Source organism: Homarus americanus, unplaced genomic scaffold (genome assembly GCF_018991925.1).
Source record: "Homarus americanus isolate GMGI-L3 unplaced genomic scaffold, GMGI_Hamer_2.0 scaffold40407, whole genome shotgun sequence".
Taxonomy (NCBI): Eukaryota; Metazoa; Arthropoda; class Malacostraca; order Decapoda; family Nephropidae; genus Homarus; species Homarus americanus.
Window position 1 is genome coordinate 876 of NW_024754815.1, and position 9,125 is coordinate 10,000.

Consider the following 9,125-nt stretch of genomic DNA (forward strand, 5'->3'; position numbering starts at 1 on the left):
CAGTCTCCCACTCGGTGTGTGGCGATTGTCGGATTATTTTTTGTATTATTGTTATAAAGTACTAAATTGACCCTCAATTGACTTTGAAAGTCTCCCACTCGTTGTGTGGCGATTCTCGTATTATATTGTTCTTAAGTACTAAATCGACCCTCAATTGACTTTTACAGTGTCCCACTCGGTGTGTGGCGATTCTCGAATTATTTCGTATATTATTGTTATAAAGTTCTAAATCGACCCTCAATTGACTTTGACAGTCTCCCACTCGGAGTGTGGCGATTCTCGGATTATTTCGTATAATATTGTTATAAAGTACTAAATCGACCCTCATTTGACTTTGACAGTCTCCTACTCGGTGTGTGGGGATTCTCGGATTATTTGGTATAATATTGTTATAAAGTACTAAATCGCCCCTCAATTGACTTTGAAAGTCTCCCACTCAGTGTGTGGCGATTCTCGGATTATTTCGTATAATAGTGTTATAAAGTAGTAAATCGACCCTCAATATACTTTAAAAGTCTCCCACTCGGTGTGTGGCGATTGATTATTTTATAATATTGTTATAAGCAATTGAATTCTCATTTGATTTTGAGTCTCCCACTGGGGTGTGTGTATGACTTTTATTATTTCGTATAATATTGTTATAAAGTACTTAATCGACCCTCAATTGACTTTCACAGTCTCCCACAGGGTGTGTGGCGATTCTCGGATTATTTCGTATATTATTGTTATAAAGTACTAAATCGACCCTCAATTGCCTTTGACAGTCTCCCACTCGTTGTGTGGCGATTCTCGGATAATTTGGTAAAATATTGTTATAAAGTACTAAATTGACCCTCATTTGACTTTGACAATCTCCCACAGGGTGTGTGGCGATTCTCGGATTATTTTGTATAATATTGTTCTAAAGTACTAAATCGACCCTCAATTGGCTTTGACAGTCTCCCAATGGGTGTGTGGGGATTCTCGGATTATTTCGTATAGTATTGTTATAAAGTACTAAATCGACCCTCAATTGACTTTGACAGTCTCCCACTCAGTGTGTGGCGATTCTCGGATTATTTCGTATAATATTGTTATAAAGTGCTAAATCGCCCCTCAATTGACTTTGAAAGTCGCCCACTCAGTGTGTGGCGATTCTCGGATTATTTCGTATAATATTGTTATAAAGTACTAAATCGACCCTCAATTGACTTTGAGAGTCTCCTACTCGGTGTGTGGCGATTCTCGGATTATTTGGTATAATATTGTTATAAAGTACTAAATCGCCCCTCAATTGACTTTGAAAGTCTCCCACTCAGTGTGTGGCGATTCTTGGATTATTTCGTATAATATTGTTATAAAGTAGTAAATCGACCCTCAACATACTTTGACAGTCTTCCACTCGGTGTGTGGCGATTTTCGAATTATTTCGTATAATATTGTTATAAAGTACTAAATTGACCCTCATTTGACTTTGACAGTCTCCCACTAGGTGTGTGGCGATTCTCGGATTATTTCGTATAGTATTGTTGCAAAGTACTAAATCGACCCTCAATTGACTTTGACAGTCTCCCACTGGGTGTGTGGCGATTCTCGTATTATTTCGTATATTATTGTTATAAAGTACTAAATCGACCCTCAATTGCCTTTGACAGTCTCCCACTCGGTGTGTGGCGATTCTCGGATTATTTGGTAAAATATTGTTATAAAGTACTAAATTGACCCTCATTTGACTTTGACAGTCTCCCACAGGGTGTGTGGCGATTCTCGGATTATTTTGTATAATATTGTTCTTAAGTACTAAATCGACCCTCAATTGGCTTTGACAGTCTTCCACTCGGTGTGTGGGGATTCTCGGATTATTTCGTATAATATTGTTATAAAGTTCTAAATCGACCCTCAATTGACTTTGAGAGTCTCCCACTCAGTGTGTGGCGATTCTCGGATTATTTCATATAATATTGTTCTTAATTACTAAATCGACCCTCAATTGACTTTGACAGTCTCCCAATCGTTGTGTGGCGATTCTCGGATTATTTCGTATATTATTGTTATAAAGTGCTAAATCGACCCTCAATTGACTTTGACAGTCTCCCACTCGGTGTGTGGCGATTCTCGTATTATTTCGTATAATAGTGTTATAAAGTATTAAATCGACCCCCAATTGACTTTGACAGTCTCCCACACGATGTGTGGCGATTCTCGGATTATTTCGTATAATATTGTTATAAAGTCTCCTCCTATGGTGTGAAGGTTCTCGGATCAATTCGTATAATATTAGCATAAACTATATTATAATGTATTAAATCGACCCTCAATTGCCTTTGAGAGTCTCCCACACGGTGTGTGGAGATTCTCGGATTATTTTGTGTAATATTATCATAAAGTATAATAAGTATTAAACTGACCGCCAATTGACTTTGTAAGTCTCCCCCTAGGGTGTGAAGGTTCTCGGATCATGTCGTATAATATTAGCATAAAGTATATAATAAAGTATTAAATCGACCCTCAATTGCCTTTGACAGTCTCCCATTCGGGTGTGGAAGTTCTGTGGTATGTTGTCTAATATGATCGAGAGGCACACTCCCCTTAATATAGTGAAATTATGCCATCCAGCGTACAAGAGCGGCGGTTTTCATGACAGTCTCCCACACGGTGTGTGGCGATTCTCGGATTAATTCGTATAATATTGTTATAAAGTGCTAAATCGACCCTTATTTGACTTTGACAGTCTCCCACTGGGTGTGTGGCGATTCTCGGATTATTTCGTATAATATTGTTATAAAGTACTAAATCGACCCTCAATTGACTTTGACAGTGTCCCACTGGGTGTGTGGCGATTCTCGGATTATTTTTTATAATATTGTTATAAAGTACTTAATCGACCCTCAATTGACTTTGACAGTCTCCCACTTGTTGTGTGGCGATTGTCGGATTATTTTTTTATAATATTGTTATAAAGTACAAAATCGACCCTCAATTGACTTTGACAGTCTCCCACTTGCTATGTGACGATTCTCGGATTACTTGGTAAAATATTGTTATAAAGTACTAAATCGACCCTCAATTGACTTTGACAGTCTCCCAGTGGGTGTGTGGCGGTTCGCTGATTATTTCGTATAATATTGTTATAAAGTACTAAATCGACCCTCAATTGACTTTGACAGTCTCCCACTGGGTTTGTAGCGATTCTCGAATTATTTCGTATAATATTGTTATAAATTACTAAATCGACCCTCAATTGACTTTGACAGTCTCCCACTCGGTGTGTGGCGATTCTCGGATTATTTTTTATAATATTGTTATAAAGTACTAAATCGACCCTCAATTGACTTTGACAGTCTCCCACTCGTTGTGTGGCGATTGTCGGATTATTTTTTAATAATATTGTTATAAAGTACAAAATCAACCCTCAATTGACTTTGACAGTCTCCCACTTGCTATGTGACGATTCTCGGATTACTTGGTAAAATATTGTTATAAAGTACTAAATCGACCCTCAATTGACTTTGAAAGTCTCCCACTCAGTGTGTGGCGATTCTCGGATTATTTCGTATAATATTGTTATAAAGTAGTAAATCGACCCTCAATATACTTTGACAGTCTCCCACTCGGTGTGTGGCGATTTTCGGATTATTTCGTATAATATTGTTATAAAGTGCTAAATTGACCCTCATTTGACTTTGAGTCTCCCACTGGGTGTGTGGCGATTCTCGGATTATTTCGTATAGTATTGTTGCAAAGTACTAAATCGACCCTCAATTGACTTTGACAGTCTCCCACTGGGTGTATGGCGATTCTCGGATTATTTCGTATATTATTGTTATAAAGTACTAAATCGACCCTCAATTGACTTTGACAGTCTCCCACTCGGTGTGTGGCGATTCTCGGATTATTTCGTATAATATTGTTATAAAGTGCTAAATCGCCCTCAATTGACTTTGAAAGTCTCCCTTAATGTGGCGATTCTCAGATTATTTCGTATAATATTATTTATAAAGTACTAAATCGACCCTCAATTGACTTTGAAGTCCTACTCAGTCTGGCGATTCTCAGATTATTTGGTATAATATTGTTATAAAGTACTAATCGCCCTCAATTGACTTTGAAAGTCTCACTCGGTGTGTAGCGATTCTCAGATTATTTCGTATAATATTGTTATAAAGTACTAAATCGACCCTCATTTGACTTTGACAGTCTCCCACTAGGTGTGTGGCGATTCTCGGATTATTTCGTATAGTATTGTTGCAAAGTACTAAATCGACCCTCAATTGACTTTGACAGTCTCCCACTGGGTGTGTGGCGATTCTCGTATTATTTCGTATATTATTGTTATAAAGTACTAAATCGACCCTCAATTGCCTTTGACAGTCTCCCACTCGGTGTGTGGCGATTCTCGGATTATTTGGTAAAATATTGTTATAAAGTACTAAATTGACCCTCATTTGACTTTGACAGTCTCCCACAGGGTGTGTGGCGATTCTCGGATTATTTTGTATAATATTGTTCTTAAGTACTAAATCGACCCTCAATTGGCTTTGACAGTATTCCACTCGGTGTGTGGGGATTCTCGGATTATTTCGTATAATATTGTTATAAAGTACTAAATCGACCCTCAATTGACTTTCACAGTCTCCCACTCAGTGTGTGGCGATTCTCGGATTATTTCGTATAATATTGTTATAAAGTACTAAATCGACCCTCAATTGACTTTGACAGTCTCCCACTCAATGTGTGGCGATTCTCGGATTATTTCGTATAATATTGTTATATAGTACTAAATCGACCATCAATTGACTTTGACAGTCTCCCACTCGGTGTATGGCGATTCCCGGATTATTTCGTATAATAGTGTTATAAAGTACTAAATCGACCCCCAATTGACTTTGACAGTCTCCCACACGATGTGTGGCGATTCTCGGATTATTTCGTATAATATTGTTATAAAGTACTAAATCGACCCTCAATTGACTTTGACAGTCTCCCACTGGGTTTGTAGCGATTCTCGAATTATTTCGTATAATATTGTTATAAAGTACTAAATCGACCCTCAATTGACTTTGACAGTCTCCCACTCGGTGTGTGGCGATTCTCGGATTATTTTTTATAATATTGTTATAAAGTACTAAATCGACCCTCAATTGACTTTGACAGTCTCCCACTCGTTGTGTGGCGATTGTCGGATTATTTTTTTATAATATTGTTATAAAGTACAAAATCGACCCTCAATTGACTTTGACAGTCTCCCACTTGCTATGTGACGATTCTCGGATTACTTGGTAAAATATTGTTATAAAGTACTAAATCGACCCTCAATTGACTTTGACAGTCTCCCAGTGGGTGTGTGGCGATTCGCTGATTATTTCGTATAATATTGTTATAAAGTACTAAATCGACCCTCAATTGACTTTGACAGTCTCCCAGTCGTTGTGTGGCGATTGTCGGATTATTTTTTATATTATTGTTATAAAGTACTAAATCGACCCTCAATTGACTTTGACAGTCTCCCACTCGGAGTGTGGCGATTCTCGGATTATTTCGTATAATATTGTTATAAAGTACTAAATCGACCCTCAATTGTTTTTGACAGTCTCCCACTGGGTGTTTGGCGATTCTCGGATTATTTCGTATAATATTGTTATAAAGTACTAAATCGACCATCAATTGACTTTGACAGTCTCCCAGTGGGTGTGTGGCGATTCGCGGATTATTTCGTATAATATTGTTATAAAGTACTAAATTGACCCTCAATTGACTTTGACAGTCTCCCACTGGGTGTGTAGCGATTCTCGGATTATTTCGTATAATATTGCTATAAAGTACTAAATTGACCCTTATTTGACTTTGACAGTCTCCCACAGGGTGTGTGGCGATTCTCGGATTATTTTGTATAATATTGTTCTTAAGTAATAAATCGACCCTCAATTGGCTTTGACAGTCTTCCACTCGGTGTGTGGCAATTCTCGGATTATTTCGTATAATATTGTTATAAAGTACTAAATCGACCCTCAATTGACTTTGACAGTCTCCCACTCAGTGTGTGGCGATTCTCGGATTATTTCGTATAATATTGTTATAAAGTACTAAATCGACCATCAATTGACTTTGACAGTCTCCCACTCGGTGTATGGCGATTCCCGGATTATTTCGTATAATATTGTTATAAAGTACTAAGTCAACCCTCAATTGACTTTGACAGTCTCCCAATGTCTTCTTCTTTGCTGTCGGTCTCCTCTCTCGATCTCTCACTATTTTGGCCGCCGTGATAGGCGCTGCCAATAGCAGCAGCTACCTGGTTGATCCTGCCAGTAGTCATATGCTTGTCTCAAAGATTAAGCCATGCATGTGTAAGTACAAGACGATTTAAGGCGAAACCGCGAATGGCTCATTAAATCAGCTATGTTTCATTGGATCTGTAAACCCACTTACTTGGATAACTGTGGCAATTCTAGAGCTAATACATGCAATTGGTCTCTGACCGCAAGGGAAGAGCGCTTTTATTAGTTCAAAACTGGTCGGGCCCCGGTCCGTAACCCACCTGTGGTGAATCTGAATAACTTCGGGCTGAGCGCACGGTCTCCGCACTGGCGCCACTTCTTTCAAGTGTCTGCCTTATCAGCTTTCGATTGCAGGTTATGCGCCTACAATGGCTTTAACGGGTAACGGGGAATCAGGGTTCGATTCCGGAGAGGGAGCCTGAGAAACGGCTACCACATCTAAGGAAGGCAGCAGGCACGCAAATTACCCACTCCCGGCACGGGGGGGGTAGTGACGAAAAATAACGATGTGAGTCTCATCCGAGGCCTCGCAATCGGAATGAGTACACTTTAAATCCTTTAACGAGTATCCATTGGAGGGCAAGTCTGGTGCCAGCAGCCGCGGTAATTCCAGCTCCAATAGCGTATATTAAAGTTGTTGCAGTTAAAAAGCTCGTAGTTGAATCTCAGTTCCGGACTGACGGTGCACCACCCGGTGTTTACTGTCACGCTCCGAACAGCCGCCCCACCGGCTCGCACGGGATGCTCTTTGTCGAGTGTCCCGAGTGGCCGGAGAGTTTACTTTGAAAAAATTAGAGTGCTCAGAGCAGGCTATTTGAATGGCCCGAATGGTGATGCATGGAATAATGGAATAGGACCTCGGTTCTATTTTGTTGGTTCTCGGAACAAGAGGTAATGACTAATCGGAACAGGCGGGGGCATTCGTATTGCGACGCTAGGTGAAATTCTTGGATAAGTCGCAAGACGAACTACTGCGAAAGCATTTGCAGGATATTTTCATTAATAAGAGCAGAAGATTAGAGGTTCGAGGCGATCAGATACCGCCCTAGTTCAACCATAAACGATGCCAACTAGCGATCCGCCGGCGTTATTCCCATGACCCGGCGGGCAGCTTCCGGGAAACCAAAGTCTTTGGGTTCCGGGGAAGTATGGTTGCAAAGCTGAAACTTAAAGGAATTGACGGAAGGGCACCACCAGGAGTGGAGCCTGCGGCTTAATTTGACTCAACACGGGAAACCTCACCAGGCCCAGACACCGGAAGGATTGACAGATTGAGAGCTCTTTCTCGATTCGGTGGGTGGTGGTGCATGGCCGTTCTTAGTTGGTGGAGCGATTTGTCTGGTTAATTCCAATAATGAACGAGACTCTGGCCTACTAAGTAGTCGACGGATCTCCAGAAAATGGTGTCCAGTTCGCAACTTCTTCTTAGACGGATAAGCGGCAATTCTAGCCGCACGAGATTCAGCAATAACAGGTCTGTGATGCCCTTAGATGTTCTGGGCCGCACGCGCGCTACACTGAAGGGATCAACGAGTTTTCCCCCTCCGAGAGGAGCGGGTAACCCGTTCAAAGCCTTTCTTAATAGGGATTGGGGCTTGCAATTGTTTCCCATGAACGAGGAATTCCCAGTAAGTGCAAGTCATCAGCTTGCGCTGACTACGTCCCTGCCCTTTGTACACACCGCCCGTCGCTACTACTGATTGAATGATTTAGTGAGGCCTTCGGACTGGCGCTCTTGGATTGTCGGCCCCGTTGCCCGCGAGGGTTTTCTGGGGTCGTCGCCTCGAGCTGACGGAAAGATGTCCAAACTTGATCATTTAGAGGAAGTAAGAGTCGTAACAAGGTTTCCGTAGGTGAACCTGCGGAAGGATCATTAACAGAGAGAAAGAGAACGGGGCGCTCTTTAAACTACTTTACTGATTTGGGCGGTCTCGGGCTCTGCTCTGGCAACTCCAGCAGCGAATGAGGACAATCCCGGCCCCCACACCAAAAATACTACGCTGTAGGTGGACCACACTCGGGCGAGAGCGCGCAACCGGAGGAGGACGGACGGGGCTTTGGACGGCTGCCCGTCCGTTCCTTACTACCGGCGAATAAGCCTCTTGCCCAAGAGTGAAATTACAATGCCAAAAAGAATTCCTAAACTTAACAACAACAAGCCGTCCGGCCAAACCCAACCCACAAACTTGGGCTATGTCTGTCAAACCCTTTCATTGAGACTCGACCTGTGATGGTTAGTCGCAAAAAGACCAAATGGCAAATGCACAACTCTTAACGGGGGATCACTCGGCTCGTGGGTCGATGAAGACCGCAGCAAACTGCGTGTCGGTTATGTGAATCGCAAGAATACCAGATACATCGACAAGTTGAACGCATATTGCGGCGGCGGCAGCCATATGAGCTTGTCGCCGCCACTCCTCTACGAGGGTCGGAAATATACATCCATCGGTTGCTGCGAGTTTGGTGCCTGCTGACTGTCTCCCCGACACGAGGGTAACCCGAACCGGGCTTCCGCCTTGGGGTTTAATCGCCCGCGCCTTGCGCGAGGCGTGCCCTTAAAAACAAGCCTATCACTAGCAAGTCCATGGACTTGGCGCACCCACATTCAACCACAACAAAGCCGGCCACCGTGTGTGTCCCGTCCCGACGACAGTTGTCGCCCTCGCAAATAACTGGAGGCGCTCTTTTGCCTGCTGTCCACAGAGACACGAATGGCCGTCGGCCTCTCATGGCTGATGCTGCACATGTTCTAAGAGGCGCACGTCCTCCTTCTCTCTCGGAGAAGAAGCACTCCATCCCACGAAGAGGAAACGAAACCGGGTCGGATATCTTTTAAGTAAGCCCGCCGGAATTTCGTCTATCACCTCG

General features: G+C 42.2%; 1 non-coding gene across 1 annotated transcript; it reads left to right on the forward strand.

Moving 5' to 3' along the window:
• The first annotated feature begins 8,523 nt into the window (after positions 1-8,523).
• On the forward strand, positions 8,524-8,688 carry LOC121856117. The gene has a single exon (XR_006086899.1). It is a non-coding gene; the product is annotated as a 5.8S ribosomal RNA (ribosomal RNA).
• Positions 8,689-9,125: the final 437 nt, after the last annotated feature.